Raw genomic sequence first — 17,014 nt, 5'->3', positions numbered from 1 at the left:
GCTCCCCCCAACACTGCTCCTGTTGTGTCAGATAGTGGCAGTGTTGAGCCCGGGAACCCGCGCCGAGCCCGCGGCGATCCCCGCGGCCGCCCAGTCCCCGCGTCTGACTCCGGCGCGCAGGAGCCACTGGGCCGCGAGGGCGCTGGGGAGCGGGAGGGGCGCGAGGGGGCGGCGAGGGGTCACCGGTCGGCCTCCACGAACTGTTTTCCTCCTCCCCCAGCAAGACCCCACTCCCTCCAATTGATCGAAATTCACCGAAATTCACCGAGAGAGGGAGGGTGTAGGGAGAGGTCGCTCGCTGGTTACCGGCTGCGCCTCCCCCCGGCTCGAGCCGGGAAGCGGCCCCCGGTCCGTGGGGCGAACAGTGTGGGCGCCCGCGCCCCCTCCGAGGCAGATCGCGGGGTGGCGGTCCCCGCTCGGCTCGCCGCGCGGCCGCTCCGATCCTCCCCCCCTCCCCCGCCCGCGCCCTCCCCCTTCCTTTCACTAGGACTCCGGGACTCGGGAGAGGGCGCGGGAGGCAGGCACACGGGCCCGACCCCACTCCAGCGCTCGCCGGGGACGCGGGCGGGCGGCGAGGGGACGCGGCGGGGGCGCGGGGCGGGCGCGGCCATGGAGCGGCGGCGGCGGCGGCGGTGGCAGCAGTAGCGACCGCGGGCGGACGAGCGGGCGGGCAGGGCCGCCCGGCGCCGCGGACCGAACTGCACAGCTCAGCAAAAGCGCCCTCGCCCTCCGCGCGCCGCCTCCTGCGAGCCCAAACCCGGCAACATTTTTTAAAGCTCCAATCCATCCTTTGAAGAAAAGGGAAAAAAAAATAGCATTGATCGGAGAGACGGGGATATATATATATAATTTTTTTTTTTTTTTTGGCTCCTGCTAAAATTAGCCGGGCTCGCCGCGCGCCTGTGTGCGAGTGTGTGCGAGTGTGTGTGCGTGCGGGCGTGTGTGTGTGTGAATGTGATTACTCCAGGACTCCTCGGGCTCCGGAGACGCCATTTTCCCCCTTGATATCTCTCTCCATAAATCGGTGGCGCGGCGGAGGCGGCCGCGCCGGGCGGGAAGCGCGGGGCCGGCCGGGGCGCCCGCCGCTCGCCGCCGCCTCCGCGCGCCCGGGGGCCCCGGCGCCCCCCGAGCGAGGGCGGCCCCCCCGCGGCTCGCCGTTTGACAGATGCTCATCGCCATGGAGTTGCCGCAGCAGCACCTTTGGGGGCTCGGGCGAGCGACGGGAGCCGGGATCTGAGCGAGCGCCGGGGCCAGCGGAGCCGGAGCCGCCGGGACATGGGTGAGCACGCGCCGCGACCTTGGCCCGGGAGCACGGCGCCCAGCCTCCCGCGGCGCCGCGGGCCCCCGCACGCCCGGGGCCGGGGGCGGTGTGTGTGTGCCCTGTATGCAAAAGTTAACGTCGCCTCGCCGGGGCTTTGACTTTGCACCGGGCGGGAAGGGGGAGACGGGGCCGAGGGGGCGGGATGCCGGTCCCCGCCAGGCTGCGGAGGATGGGCGCGATTCCGGCCCGCCCGCGGGTGGGCAGCGATGCTGGCTCATTTGGAGTGGCCCGTTGGTGGCGGCGATGGTGGAAGCGTCGGGCGGGAGGGTTGGGAGCTTATTGAGTTTCGCCTAATCTGATTCCCCCCCCCAGCCCCCCCGCCTTTTGCACCCTCCCTCGGTCCAGCCGCCGGCTGCCGGGGCTGGCGGGTTTGGCGTTGGTGGAGTGGACTCGGGAGGGGGAGGGGGTAGGGAAAGGGGTGGGAAGCAGCGGGATATATATATATTTTATTTTGGGGGGTCTCTTTGTAACTTGCAGGTTAAGTGGAGCTAGAGAGCTACATTGTAACCTAGTTGGATTGGGGGGGGGGGTGTATGAGAATCTAACGTGTCTTTAATAGAAAGAAGAACAGGGAAGAAGTGGTCCAGCCGGCGAAGGTTGGTGTGTGCTTGTGTTGTGGCTCTGTGTTAGTCTTTCTCTTAAAATCTTAATCAATGGATCTGAGTCTCTTTCTCGTGCTCTCCGGTTTTGGGACTCTGAAAAGACAGGAATTCCCTTAAAAGCAGACGACTGCCTTTTTTGAAAGCACGCATTGTGTGTGTTTCTAGAGGAGCCCTGGGCTGGAGAATTAACGGCAGGCTTCCCCGTTCGGTGGTTTCCAGTGGGAAATCACTCCGGAAAGAGAGCCCTTCAGTATCGATTTATTGTTTTTGTCTTTCAAACCATTATCTGTTTGGCTAAAATACTGTCTGAGAAGTTCCACAGAGACAGAGTCCAGGTAAACTGGACTGGGCAGATCTTCAGCAAGATGGTGATAACGGTGATGCCGTTTTGGGTGTCTGTTTGTGATGGAAGCATTGCTGGGTAATAGCGATTTCTGATCGGTAGAGCATGCTGGTTCTAAAAAAATAAGTGACTGCCTAAATGCTGTCTTTCGGTCCCCCTCCCCTACGCGCTGCATACACCCCTCCTCCCATGACCCACACGCTTACAACAATTCTGAAATCGGATCCAACTGGAAAGATTTTCTTTGGAGATCGGAAAGTTGTGCAGTTGGAAGTGGAAGATGAGGTAGAGGTACCGGGGGTGTGGGGAGGGGGGTTCTGATTGCCCCCTCCTGCTGAATTGATTCTTTATGTGTGTGTGTGTGTGTTCTGAGGGTGTGTATATCCATCTAAAAGGACTGTTGAGGGAAGGATTTCCGATTCGTTTCCGCTTCAAATAAACTGTCCTGATAATCTCATGGTTGGCGTCTAATGCTAAAAGGCCAATTTGTGTGTCTCTTTATCGCCTCAGAAACTCTTCCAAAAGGGTGGGTTATTCTGGAATTCTATAACAGCTACTTTTCCTTCCAAGCCCCCACCCCCTACCCTCCACTATCCACACCTTTTTCCCCCTTGAGTTCAGTTGGAGTCTGTGGTCTTTAAGAAGATCTAATACTACTTGTTTTCCTCTTACATTATTTTTTGTTCTCTTCCTTTTCATTCCTTTGCTCTGTATCCTGGTCCCCCCCCCCCCCCCGTAGATTCGTACAAAAAAACTCATTTCATAAAGTAGCTGTTACTAAAACTATCTTACTGTTGGGGACCCACCTCCTACCCTCCTTTAGTTCACACAGGTAAATCTGATTCGCCCCATTCAAACTCATCTTCATTTGCAAAACGTGTGTATATGCGCGCGCGCGCGCGTGCGCGCGTGTGCGTGTGCGTGTGTGTGTGTGTGTCGGGAGGTGGGAACAGGAGTGGAGTAGGGATGAGGGACGTGGAGAGGAAGGGTGGTGTTCTGTGCAGGCCACTTCTGCAGCACTGGGGCCAGACCTGCACGGTCTGGGAGACTTTCCTTTGCTTACCCCAGTTAGACGTCGTCTGGCCGGGATGGGGAGGCGGGGCCAAACCGGCCAGGGGCGTGTGAGGGAGGAGAAAGTTTGTAGCACTTTAAAATGTAGCCAGTTTACAATTCCTGGTCACTCCCTCCCCCTTCTCTCTTCTGTGGCTTCCACCATCCTGAGACTCCTGGAGGGAGGGGGCAGGAGTCCAGGGTTTCAGAGCGAAGTTGAAGATGTTGTGTTTTCCTCTGTACTTCGTGAAATTCTCTGCTACCAGGGAGGGGCGTTAAGACAGATCAGAAGAGTAAGGTGGAATCTGAGAATATTTGCAAACTTCAGGGAAGGTAGCCTGAGAATATGGGGAGACCAGGTACTCTGAAAGTGCGGCTTTGCCCCTTATGCCTCCTCCCCCGGTAAGACAAAAAAAATCTTAGTCTTGGGAAGTTGAATTGGTGCAAAAGCTGGGCTGTGGGCACGGCTAGCCACTCTAGTAACCTGAGCTGGGCTGGGGGAGGTGTTGGTGAGGGAATGCAATCGGGAGCCTGAGGAGGGAAACGGACTTGTCGCGCGGAGCAGGGAAAATAGACGCGTCACTGGAATAAACAAACTGGCCTTGGGGGAGGGGATGGCTTGTAGCGAACGTAAGGGGGCGTGGCTGAAAGGCAGCGGTAGGGTAGGAAGGGGCCACTTCTGGCTTGGGAGAAAATATCAACTGCCTTATATGTTCATAAATGGGCTAGTGAAGTGAAGTGAAGTGAAGGGGTGTAATCCGATCTTTTGTATGTTAACATCACAGTGTTACATAGGAAGGCGCTGCTGGCAGGCCCAGTTTTGGACTTCACACAGGGGAATCCTAGGGGTATCCCTGAGTGAACCTCTTCAGTGCTGGGAGGGCTTCTGGTCATGTACTTGCATTATTCACAGCAAGGTACTTTGTAAATCACAAAGTAAATCACAAATTTACTTTGTAAATCACCTGACCAAAATAAGGGTTGTGAGAAAGAGAAAACAGTGTTTGAATATTTGTAGAATTTAGTTGAAAACAGTAGGTGGGGAGAGGCAGGAGGCAGGAGTTTGCTGAAGAAGAAATAAATAGGTAGGCATTTCCTCTGGATTCCTGATTCCATTTTTGCTGTTATCTTGACTTTCAATTCCATTAGGGGCTGAATCGATACTTCTCTGGCACAAAAACGTACCTCTAGGAGAGTTCTTTCAAGCTGGTCATTATTTTGAGATGTACTTCAATCTCTGCTCCAAATCTTCTCTGTAATATGCAAAAGGAGGAAGATGAGAGTGGTTAGATGCATGGGACGTCCTTTCTGGATTCTTGCAGAGACACTGAAACTTGGCTGGGCCTCAGCCTCCCAGAATGCCAGTTTTTCCCTTGGAGACTTGAAGTTTTAATTGAAACCAGAAAGCTATTGAAGGCAGACCCAGCCAATGAAACCTTGTTTTCTCTGCTGCTCAGGAATGGGAAATAAATAATTTTTTGCTGATGGCATTTCAAGTTGCTTCAGTTCTGTTCTTGCCAGAAGAATGGGGTAAATTATTGTTAACACATAGGCATTGTCAGGAGTTGCAGGGCTTTAAAAAATGGGATGGTGTTATTGAGTTTACTCAGGTCCCCACTGGAGGTCTGTGGGGAAGGGGGGGGGAGGGGGGCTACTCTTGTCCAGGAGCGAGGCATTTCTTCCCTGAAGAAAAGGAAGCCTCATAGAGTCCTTGCCTCTTGGTCCTTCGGATCCTGTGATGAGGGGAACAAAGCCATTCAACTTCCCTTCCATTCTGTGATCTATTATGAAACCTGGGGAGCTCTTAAAATGGTTTAAGCCAGGATTAAGTGAGAACCATCACCATCCTACGTAGTACCTTCGGTTTGAGCTTCTGTTAGAGCTATTTCAAAGGCAGCCCTGGTGTTTGGCAAACTCTTCATCGAGTTGCAGACACTTTGGGTCGCCTAACACTTGATAAATGCAGAAAAGTAAACACCAAGTTATCTACCCCATGATTACGGAGGGTAGATGCCAGCTTACAGTCTTATTTCACTCTGGGTTTTCATGTCCATTTTTCACTTAGCCTTCAGCTGGATTCCGGTGTCCACTTGGACATACCAGGTTGGAGCAATATGAAGTGTGTGGGGAACCGTGACCTCAGATGACCAAGTGCAAGAGCATGGGCCCTTAGAATTCTTATCTGGAATTTTCAAAGTTCTTTCAAAGTTTTAGGTCAGAGCAGCATCCCTTTCAAGGTTGGTTTTCTTATCCTCAGAGGGTGCCCTCCAAGGTTGAGGGAGCATTTTTTAAAGTAGCCTTTGGCTTACAGTTGACTTCCAGTTCATTTCAGAGCAAATGATGCCAGGGTCACATGGAGAGTGAGAGCAGACCTGAGGTCCACGGGACACCTTTTGAGGAAGCAGATAGCCCTTCCCAGGAACTGATGATGAATTGTGGTCCACAGACTCTTGAGAAATAATTGTAAGCGAAGTCAGCTGAGCTGATCCCTGGCAGGCCTAGGCGTCTACCTTTCTAAGTGCTATGGGGGTGGGGGCAGGAGAATGAATGAATAGTAAGCAGATAAGAATTGCAGAACTTTTTTTTTTTTTTAAGATTTTATTTATTTATTTGACAGACAGAGATCACAAGTAGGCAGAGAGGCAGACAGTGAGAGGGGGAAGCAGGCTCCCTGAGGAGCAGAGAACCCGATGTGGGGCTCGATCCCAGGACCCTGGGATCATGACCTGAGCCGAAGGCAGAGGCTTTAACCCACTGAGCCACCCAGGCGCCCCAAGAATTGCAGAACTTTTACCTGGGACCCCAAGGCTCTGTTAAAGTGTGAACAGCATCACACCTGAAGTGACAAGATCTGCTTCAGATCCTGTCCTTACTACCTCCCAGCTAAAGGACTCTTGGCAAGTTATTTAACCTCTTTGAGCCTCAGTAACCTAATCAGGAAAATAGGGATAAACATGCTTACCCTGCCTACTTCACAGGGGTTGGGAGGATTAAATAATACCAGCTAATTTCTGTAATTGAACTCTGAGAGGATTTCCATGCTGCCTCCTGGAAATCTGTGCCTGGGATTATTGTCGCCGTAGCCCAGAGGTTAATAACCCTCTGGTGTGACCAGAAATGCCTATAGGAGCCCTTGGGTTCTAAGACAGTTGGGGAATACTTGTTTTCTGCTCATGAGTTGACTCATAAGAAAAATGTGTGCATACATGTTTGAAATCAGTTGAATTATTTGATGCCTTGTATAAGCCATGTGTATCTAAGACTCAGAGTCTCAGATAATAGGCAGTTTGGGCTCACAGATGTTGGGGCTCAGGAAATGTTCTTCGCTAGGAAATGAGAGGAACAAAAGAAAAAAGACATGGAGATGCACAGAGTCGGGGCAAAGGGGGAGAGAGAATGAGAGGGAGACTCTCCATAAGGCGCCCCAGGGGCTGAGCAGTAGCATCTAGGTTGAAGTGTTTAGCCTCTCTTAAGAAAAGAACTCCTAGCAGGATTGCCTCTGTCCCAGCAAACCTAGTACATTGTCTAGAGTCAGGAAAGTTCTTCACAATCGGTTTGCTGCTGGCCTCCCCTGGATTGCTTCTCTTTCTCTTTCCCATGATTCCTGGCTGGCCCTGTCCAGCAGCCTGTATGCACCACACACCAGGCAGTGTTCTCCAGTGATCCCCATTTTACACAACACTTGCTGACCTCTGCTCCCATCAGACCTGTTTCCTCGCTCACCTTGGGCCCTCTGGACGTGTGTCCGCCTCCGCACCTGGGCTGGCTCTGTGTTGCTGCCTCCTCTCTGGAAGGTGTCCCGATGGGTCCCTTTTCGCCAGAGCACGCACCTCTTAGGACATCAGACCAGCTCTCAGCTCTGCACCCCGGTCTCCAGAGCACTTCGGGTCTCAAGCACTTGCCTGGCAACCGGCTCGCGGCTCATGCTGCCTTGCTGTTTGTTGTCACTACCGCCCTTGGCTATGAGTCCTTCAAGAAAGGGACCAGGTTGGCCCCACGAGGGGCTCCTCCTTGGGAGTGAGTTCCATGCTGTGAATGAATGGCAGAATTTATGCAGAGGTAGAATCTTAAAAGCAAATGTTTAAGGTGCGCCAGAGCTCTGCTCCGTGAAGGAGCACAGTGTGCACCTCTTACACAGAGTGAATGAGAACCACTTGTGTTAATGGCTTTTTATACTTTTGGCTATCTTTCAGGGGCAATCACCCACTCCGTCTCTCCCTCCAAGCCTACGAGGTAATGATGTTTTACCCCATGTACATCCTACCATCCGTGGATTCACTCATTCATCCAATCATCAGCTGTTTCTGAAGTGCCTCCTAGAGCCTCGTTGGCACACTGGTGCACCCAGCTCTTGGCTTTCTCTGAAAATTCTAGTTGCTTTTTTTTTTTTTTTGTCCACCACACTCTTTTTGGCACTTAACCATGCAATCTTCTTTGTTGCTTTAGTCCAAGTGCTTGCCCACTCCTCGGTGACTGAGCGAGCCTGGCCGCAATGGAAAGGAAGCTGGTGCAGAGAAATGCACTCGGCGGGGCAGGTCCAGGGTAGGGCTTGAGGGAAGCAGGCCGTGGGCTGGGCTGGCCACCTGTCAGCCTCTGATGGAGGACAGTCTGAGCTGCCTCTCTTGTCCCTTGCTGGAGGCGTCCTGAAGTGAAAGAGTCTGATTGCTATGGAAGGAGGGGACCATTCTGAAATTCAGTGATTGTGTAGCTAAAAATGTCCCAGGGATTTTGAAGTTTTTTTTTTTTTTCTTTTTCTTTTCTTAAAACTCAGAGCTCCTCAGACCCATTTAATGGCACCCCAACAACCATCCAAACCCATCCCGCTGAGGAGTTGTATCCTTTCATAAGTGTTTGCTGTGGCGGACAAGTTCAAGAAATGGACATAGGATCAGCAGATGCTCCCCAGTTAGAACCAGAGACCCAGACTTGGGGGACGGGGATGGGGACAGGGAGAGGAGGAGATAGATGTGAACTTAGTACGAAGAAACACCATAAAGAATACAACAGAGAATAGTGTGGAAGGAAGACAAGGATTGATTCTCCACATCGTTTTTGAATACTGGCTCCCTTTGGTGAGAGAGCTGCACGGAGACAAGGAGAGAGTGCGGACGGCTGAGTGAAGCCTGCTGCCTCCTGCGCCAGCGAGGCATCTGGAATCTGTTTTCGTGGACCTCTTGGATCTGGGGGGGCGGGGCGTTATTGTTTTGTGTGGATTCCACTGGGCATGGAAGCTGAGGCCATGCCTGTGCTCCTGAGCTGTCCTCTCCATCCCCATAGCAGAGTCTGCCCCTGCTTTGGCTGTGTTTGGTAGTGGCTAGTGAGTTGGCTTCTGTGCACTTTGAGGTCAAAGAGCGTGTTCCCCAGTCTGTCCAAAGCCAGAAGCCTCTGTGATTTGGGTTGGGGTGCGATCAGGAACGTTGGGCTTTGATCTGAGGCCCTGTGAAAGTTCAGCAGGAATTCTTACTCACTGAGGAGCACACTGGTTGGATATTTAGGAAGAGGGAGGTTCTGCAAGCCACCAAGGTGAAGCAGTTATTTTTACGCTAAGACTTACTTGGGATGGGTATAAAAAAAATAAAAAGCAACACCACTAACCTAACTTGGTGAAAAGCAATTTCTTCACTGTTCCTTCTATCTGCCAAAGATTTTGCAGTTCTCTCAGTGGAAAGAAGCTGCTTGAGTTTGAACTTGGGGCTGGAGAGATGGGGGAAACTGGAGATTTTGAATTTGATTGATTCAAAGCAGTAGCCTGATGAGAATACTTATCAGAAGCAGTTGGGACACCATTGTTGTGCTTGCAGCAGAATAATGAAATCTGGGTGGCAAGTCCCTTGCATTTGTTGGTGGCTCTGCCTGTGACCTATTATTTGAGGAATGAGAGCTTTGATTTTTTTTTTTTTAAAGTATGGATTAATAATGATGGCTAAAAATTAGAATTGTTTTTTAAAAAATTTTTAAAAAGATTTTATTTATTTATTTGATAGAGAGACAGTGAGAGGGGAGCATAAACAAGGAAAGTGGGAGAAGGAGAAGCAGGCTCCCCACTGAGTAGGGATCCCAATGCAGGGCTCGATCCCAGGACCCCAGGATCATGACCTGAGTGAAGGCAGACGCTTAATGACTGAGCCACCCAGGTGCCCCAAAAAGAATGATTTGTTTTAAGAATCCTGTGGACCTTCTTTCTGCTCGTTATTTTGTACTCAAGAGCTTGCTTACAGTGAGTTTTTTGATCCACAAATACTTATTAAAATCTCAACATTGCCGCTGTGCAAACCATTGTTCCTGATGCTTTTAGGTGGATAGGGTCTGGTAGGAGACATGACTTTTGCCCTTGGTGAGTGGACAGTGTATCTGTAGAGACATGCATAGCTCCAATGGAAAGCTTCACTCTGCAGCTGAAGTGGGAGCACAATCTGATGGAATTGTACTATTTGTATGATCAGGAGCAGTCAGGGAAGGCTTCGAGGAGGATGTGGTGTGGGGTGTGACAAAAGAATTGGAATGGAGGAGGTTCTTGGTGGGTAGAATAGCTTTGGCACAGGAGCAGAGGTGGAACAAAGTTCATATGTGCATTTGGCATTGCCACAGGCAAGCAAGCGCTAATCACGAGGAAGCAGGGCAGCTGGCAGGGGCCGGACAGCCCTGACAATGAAGGTCCAGCTGGCTGAGGTTGGTGGGCAGATCACCCATGGGAGGCATCTTGCTGGTGGGAGGTCTGCTCAGTGGGAAGGACCAATCCCTGGGGCCTCTAAGTTGGACCCACAGTCTAGCTGTCCAGAGTTTTCATTCATACTCATCAACTTTTCAGCCCTTTGACTCAACAGACTTTGTTTGCTTGTTGCCACTTACACATGCATGTGACCAGACCCTGATGGGCCCTGGGGGGATGCCAAGAGATGGAGAGGACACTGTCTCTGCTTTCAGTCTTGTAGAAGACTTTGTAAGAACTTATGAAAACCAGGGGAGGAGTAGCAGAGGACAGTGACCTAGGACTAAATGAACTGCGGTAGGAACCCAGGGAGGGCCAGAACCTCGGGGGTTGGGCACATCCCAGAGAGCTTGGAGAGCAGGTGGGGCATGGGCTGAGTCCTGAACAATGGGACATTTTTGCATACGTTCAGAGCCCTAGAGAAGATACTCATTTTGTTAATGTAGGGACAGAAAGAAGATCACTTCTTAGGGACCAGTGTTCTGTGCAATGGCAGGGGAGCAAGACAGATGAAACGGGGTCCTGTGAGAAGAAGGCTAAGGCTGCATGTTGAGATGGAGGCCATGACCAGTTTTCAGAATGCAAGGGGAGTAGACACGAGGACCAGAAGGATGTGCCCATCAGAAAACGTTCACACATACCACACAAGAGAGAACCCGACATCTGACTGTCCCATCCACCACCAGGTTTGTCAGCTACCAGCTCTTTGATCTGGTCAAAAGAGGCATCTTTAGTATAAACAGTAAACTATATACAAGCATTCAGAGTAGGGATCAGCTACTCTGGGGAACAACAGTGCCCTGGTGCTGGTATTCATCAACGGGAATTTAAAATACCGTTGGAGAAGGACATCTACACGTTTTCATAACAGTGCAGTATGTAAATGGCAGTTCAAGATTGCTGAAGAAGGAATATCGTCAAGGGAGGGAAGTGCTGCTAATATTTGTTGAGCTCTGGTAGGCCCAGCATCCCCTCTGTGGCAGAAGCACAGACACGCAGGTGTCAGGTTATACTGTAGATCCGAATGGCAGTGAGCAAAGCAATTGTGGAATGAGATGTCTTGAGAAGTTGAGGAACTTGAATTAGGGCTGAACAGGGAGTGGGGTCGAAACCAGAGGCCCTTGAGAGAAGGACTAGGGAACTTCTTATTTGTTGGATTGTTTAGTTTTTCCCCTTTGCCTGCATGGTGGGCCTATAATTTTTGTCCCCAATTTATAAATGGCGGGGTGGAGGACCAGAGCTTACGTTGACCCCTAACTCTGGGTGTTTAAAGACTGGTGGCATTATGAGTCAGTGGGAAGTAAGTGACATTTGGAGTCAAAGAGCACTACTTCAGTGATTTAAATTACTTCCTCAACTTCAGTGTTTTTATCTTTAAAATGGGCGCATCATGGGGCACCTGGGTGGCTCAGTGGGTTAAGGCCTCTGCCTTCGGCTCGGGTCATGGTCCCGGGGTCCTGGGATCGAGCCCCGCATAGGGCTCTCTGCTCAGTGGGGAGCCTGCTTCCTCCTCTCTCTCTCTCTGCCTGCCTCTCTTCCTACTTGTGATCTCTGTCTGTCAAATAAATAAATAAAATGGGCGCATCTCAGGGTTAAATCCAGTAAAAAACCTGAAGTACCCATTATATCCTAGATACATGTTAAAACTTAGGATCCTTTTCTTTGCCAGGTGGCTCTCTCGCTTCTGCTTGGACAGGAAATGTGATCACACGGTTCCTTCTTACAGGTCTGCCATATTTCAGCTCCTGGGGTGCTATTCTGCGTATGTTACTTCCTGTTGTCCTTGTACAGTTCTGTGAAAAGACTAGGAGGGCAGGTGAGAGAGCTGATACCCAGGATTGGAAGTGATGTGTTGAGTCAGACGGCAGACTGGTCTTGGAGCTGGCATCTGTCGAAGTAGCCAGGGCTGCTGGATTAAAAGCCAGCACCACCTTTTATTTTAAAGAAACATTATCCCGTGAAAGTAAGACTGTAGGCTTTGGAATCATATAAACCCTGAATTTGATTGTGGATGTGGTAGAAAGAGTGCGGGCTCATGAGCAAATTATTAACCTCTCTGGACTATTATTTCTGCATCTGTAAAATGAGGACAGGTCTTCTGTATAGCTGGGCTGCTGTTTCGATTAAACTCATCATGCCTGTTGAGGTCATTGGTTACTCCCAGGTCACTCCCAGCGAGGGTGGGCTTTCCTTGACTGCATGGAGGTCACAGGCACCAGGTGATAGGCGAGAGGTAGAGCTTGCCCTACTAACTTGGAGACTGGCCCGGCCAGCGCTTTAGAGATCTTCCCCCAGGGGCCCCAAGGCTCATGCTGTTGTGCTGTGTTATTGGTTCCCAGAGGAGGCACTGTTTTTGAAGCTAGAGCTGAAACTGTTGGTTAAGGCATAGTGTGCAGCTTTAGGCCCCAGGAGTCTGATTCTGCTTGTCTCCCTGTCATGGGGATCCCTGAACACCGGGACTACTCCTTCGTGCTGCATTCGGCTCAGCCAGATGAAAGCCACAGACCCAGCATGATCTATAAGGAGGTGGAAGTTACCAGCCCAGCCTTTGGAGGACTCTGGTTGTCAAGTTGCAGGAATAAGGCTTAGCACCCGGGAATATAAGAGCTGCAGGGGGTCGCAGAGTTCACCTAATTGCATCCCTTCATTCTACAGGTGGGGTTGGGGAGACACAGGGAGAAAAAGGAACGTGCCCAAGGCCACTAACTCCAGTTGGCAGAGCGGGGAATTGAGCCTGTAATTTGTACTAAACTCAGTCATTTTCCTCCATAAGGCAAACTGGGAAGAAGAAAAAAGCAATACTCAAACAACATCAAACACTCAAGTTAGCAGGTGCAAATTAAACTATTTGTATGTGCTTCCCATTGTATAAGGAGATTGGGGAGGTTGGCCTCCAACCCCTGTCCCTCAGGCTTTTCTTGGGATCTGTGAAGAGAGGCAGCAATTAGCCAAATACTAGCTTAGATGACACAGACTGGGGAGGAAATCACATTTACCAAAAATTTGAGCGTCCACCAAGGTGATCCCAGCATGCTCTTTCATAAATATCTTCTTTAATCTCCAATTACTTCTCAAAACAACCCTTGAGGTAGGTTTATAACCCAGTTTCCAAATGAGACTTGAATAGTGTAAACCTATTTTCTAGGAGCAGTTAGTAAGTGGGAAAAAGAGGCTAAGTAATCGAAACATGTGACATCACATCGGTGTTCCTTCCATTCTTCTTTTCAAGGGGAAATGTAGCTTGGACACTATCTGTCGGATCCTTACTTTGTGTGCTCCTTGTGCTCTGAAGTGTCTCAGAGATCCATGTGAAACCCAGCCCCTACCAACTGTGGAGTTTCTGGTCTGGTGGGAGAGATAAATAAGTAAAGGGAACATTGTAGTACACTTTGCTGAACGCTTGGATAGCAGAATGCCCAGGGAAGCGAGAGCAAGACCATTTGTGAGTGTGAGAGAGAGAGTTGTGTGTGTGTACACAGGCTTGTGTACACACAACAGGAAAAGAATGGAAAAGGAAGGTCTAGCCAGCCTTCATGAAGGATGTGAAAGTTGACCCAAATCCTGAGGATGACTTAGAGGTGACAATGTAGAGAAAGGAAAAAGGGCAGCCAGAGGAATTAGTAGGGAATCCCATGAAGCAACGCAAATCAGGGGACTTTGGGGGAGCCATAGCTCAGCAGGGACTGTTGGGGAATGTGGGGGGGGGTGCAGCACTGAGGCAACACTGCTTGGAGGAGGCCATCTGTGGTCAGGAAGCTACCACCTGGGTACCTGGTAGAAAGAAGCCACTGAATCTGCCCTTCATTCTTTGCTGTGGGCCACTGGTGTGTATGTAGGGTTAGAGAGCCATGATGCAGAGCTGCCCTTGCCCTCATTGATTAAGAGCTGAGTAAGGGTTGGGTCACTTGATCAATTTATCAGTGTTTATGGAGCATTTACTCTGGGTATTTCTACCGCAGGAAGGATTTCAGGGATGCATCACTCAGAGTCATGGGCACCTCAGTCAAATGGCTTTTGGTGGCCTCTGACACAGTCTCTCATTCAGCATTTACTCAGCAAATAATTTGGAGTGTTGCTCCATGGATCAGGGGCTGTGCTAGGCTCTGGGGATTCCACGGTGAACCAAGCAGATACAACTCTTACCCTCAGGGGCTTACCATCTAGTGTGGCAGGAGACAGGGTACAGAGTTACAACCAAGGGCATCATGCGTGTTTATAAAATATAATAAATGCCAGTGAGGAAAAGCTCTATGCTCTAAAGGCACAAAATAGGGACTCCTGATACAGTCCCTATTTGACCTGGGCCTGAGTAATGAAGACCTTAACTCAAGGGGACAGGAGGAAGTTCCAAGGCCCATGCCAAATCCGTCAAATGGGAAGGGCCACTTCTGACTCCCCACCTAAATACCTTAGGTGACATAAAGAAAGATGAACACTCATCTACCCCCAAAACCAAAGTCAGACTGCCAGTCTCCTGAAAGAGAGAAGGGACTCTTAAAGCTTTAGGCCATTGAGCCTAGGTCGAAACACATTAGCTTCCCTATCTGTGGGGAGGTAGAATTACACTCCATCCTTTTATACCATTTGCCTTCTAAGATTGGAAATGCCCAATTTCTGTTAACTAGAAAAATCAGCAGTCATCAGGTCTCCTGCATGGGCGACTTGAGTAAGACAGCATCCCTCCTACCATCGTTATACATAGTATCAAAGTCTACAGCTTTCAGGAAACAAATGGACGAGATGGAAGGAGGGAGGTTTGGGAGGAGTGGAAGTAGGGCGTTGACTTCTGGGCATAGGTGGGTCAAGTCCAGCTCTGAGGGAGATATAAAGAGCCTTGTCACAGGGCCTAGTAGGCATTTCAGCTCTTCAGAGTTTCAGAGCATCTGGCAGAAAAAGTCCTCAGAGTCCAGCAAAATAGTCACAGATAGATGTCTACTGTCAGTGGTGTTCTAGTAAATGCTTAACGCCTTGTTCTCCAGGTTTTTTTTTAAGCTGCGATTTGTGGAGTTTGCTGATTCCTCTGGTGTAAACGCTCCTACCACAGCAGGTTTTCAAGCTACCAGCCTGACCCCATTGCATGTGGAGTTGGGAAGAGAGATACAGGACAGGCTCTCAGGGGCTGGCTCTGGCCCACTGCTGTTACTGTTGATGAGAATCCGAGATGATGGGGTCACTGATAGCAGCCATAGCCCTAGAGAAGGACGATTTGAGTGCCTTCCAGATGCAGAGTCCAAAGCAGCCCAGTGCTTTCTCTGTAGGTCAAGATTGCTCTGTAGGACACTCTCCTCATTGAGAACATGAGCAAAGAGAAAGAACCAACATGAGGCCTTAGAGCGAAAAATACCCAAGTAAGGTAAAAGGAACGTATCATGAACATTAGTTATTACAACGGCAGAATAAGAATTTTAGGAAGATGCCAGATATCTGCGCAGGAAGAAACGTGGCCCTGGTGGGCTAAGAGCACAAAGGAACAGAGGGAGTTCGCGGGCATCAAAAGGCATCAGAGTCGGCCGGAAGGAGGATAAATGAGGTGGAGAAAGGAGAGCGGGAGACGAGCTGTGCAATAGCAGAGGGAGACCGCCACGGGAAGTCGAATTCCGTTGCTACTATGGAGGGTAGTTTGAGGGTTTGTGCTCACGCCCATAGCGCCAAATCAAGAAATGGAAACGTGAGAGAGAAGATGAGGGCAATCGAGGACAAAGATGGGAGTCTGAAGTGAGGGTTCTGGGGAAAAATGGAGAGAGAAGCCTAAGACACTGAATAGAAGAAATATCTAAAGGAATGATCGAAGAGGAGATTCCCAAACTAGGAAGAACCTGCCTCTGTGAATCCGAAAGGCTCATCGTGTCGTGGGAAAAATAAAAGGAACGAGATCCATGCTATACTCATTTTGTCGTTAATAAAATTCTAATGGAAGGGAAGGAAAATCTTCGACTGTAACGGCATAAAACAAGGTGCCTACAAAGGAAACAGACCAGGCTGGCCTCCATTTTCTCCTCTGTTACTTCAGATGTTAGAAGACGGTCTTCAGAGTTTTGAGGGAGAGAGGTCCTAGCCCAAGGATTATGCTTTGGCAGATGAAGACGGAAGAGGTGCCTTATGGGGATTCGCAGAGCACAGAACTGACTGCAGTGGGGCTTCAGGGGAAGCGTTCTGGGGGAGCGGGGAAGGTCAGGAATGAGGGGGAGGAGTCTTCCCATGTTTGTGATTGTTTGCCTCTAAGACTGTATGGGGTGCAAGTGTTATTTTTATTTTTATAAGGAGCATGTGGTTCTATTAAAAAAAAAAAAGATAAAAGCTATAACCTAATAAGGTAGATCAGGAAGACATTTGTTCCATCTTGTTGATGAGACATAGCGGCCCAGAGAGTGCTTATGAAGGCTCCTACTTGACAGGATTAGGTCCAGAATCCACGTTTTGAGTTCTGTTAAATGTGCCACGGGCTCTGCCGATTCCACCATATTGTCTCTTTGGAAGGCAGCAGTCGTGCTGACGGATGGCCTGCGTGTGGGTAGTGCCCTGGGAGCAGAGCAGACGGGAGAGGTGGATGATGGTCAACCAGCATTTCTTGAGTGTCCAGTATGTGCTGGGCACTGTGCTAGACACGGGGATTCCCGGCACGAAGAAAGAATGTATTCCCTGGGACTCATTCAGGTTCTGAGACACGTCTAGCCAAGCAGGATTCCTCTGATCCCTCAGAGAAATAATTCTGAAGGTTCACACCGTCTAAGTTGGAGTGCCCCCATAGGTCTAAGTTGGAGTGGCCCCATAGGTCCGTGGCTGTGTTGGGTAAAGTTAGAGGCTTGAGTCTGGAAGGGCCCTCCCTCCATTCATTGCTGAGATAAGTATGGAGTAAGGGACTCCGAGTGGCCTGTGTAACAGTCACTGTGGGTGGCAGAGCCAGGCAGGAGCAGAGGGCACGTACCTGGACTCCTCCCCACCATGTTCTCTTCTAACTCACCACCCTGGTTCTCGCCCCTCTGTTTCCA

The 17,014-nt window shown here is 50.3% G+C and overlaps 1 protein-coding gene and 1 long non-coding RNA gene across 6 annotated transcripts in view; one reads left to right on the top strand and one right to left on the bottom strand.

Moving 5' to 3' along the window:
• Window positions 1-1,170: 1,170 nt before the first annotated feature.
• SETBP1 (SET binding protein 1) overlaps window positions 1,171-17,014 on the top strand; it is a 363,049-nt gene continuing 347,205 nt past the window's right edge. For 2 of the 5 annotated variants that reach the window (XM_032311277.1, XM_032311274.1), the window contains exon 1: window positions 1,927-2,557. The gene's annotated coding sequence lies outside the window, so the exon portion shown is untranslated. The other 3 variants (XM_032311272.1, XM_032311273.1, XM_032311278.1) reach the window with 3 other exon arrangements.
• LOC116572356 lies at window positions 2,993-7,418 on the bottom strand. Its single transcript, XR_004278271.1, has 2 exons — window positions 7,040-7,418; window positions 2,993-5,837 (listed from the first exon to the last, which is right to left on the bottom strand). It is a non-coding gene; the product is annotated as an uncharacterized LOC116572356 (long non-coding RNA).

The sequence above is a fragment of the Mustela erminea genome, chromosome 13 (genome assembly GCF_009829155.1).
Source record: "Mustela erminea isolate mMusErm1 chromosome 13, mMusErm1.Pri, whole genome shotgun sequence".
Lineage (NCBI taxonomy): Eukaryota > Metazoa > Chordata > Mammalia > Carnivora > Mustelidae > Mustela > Mustela erminea.
The sequence above is the reverse complement of the archived record's forward strand: the minus strand, read 5'-3'. Positions and strand labels throughout refer to the sequence as shown.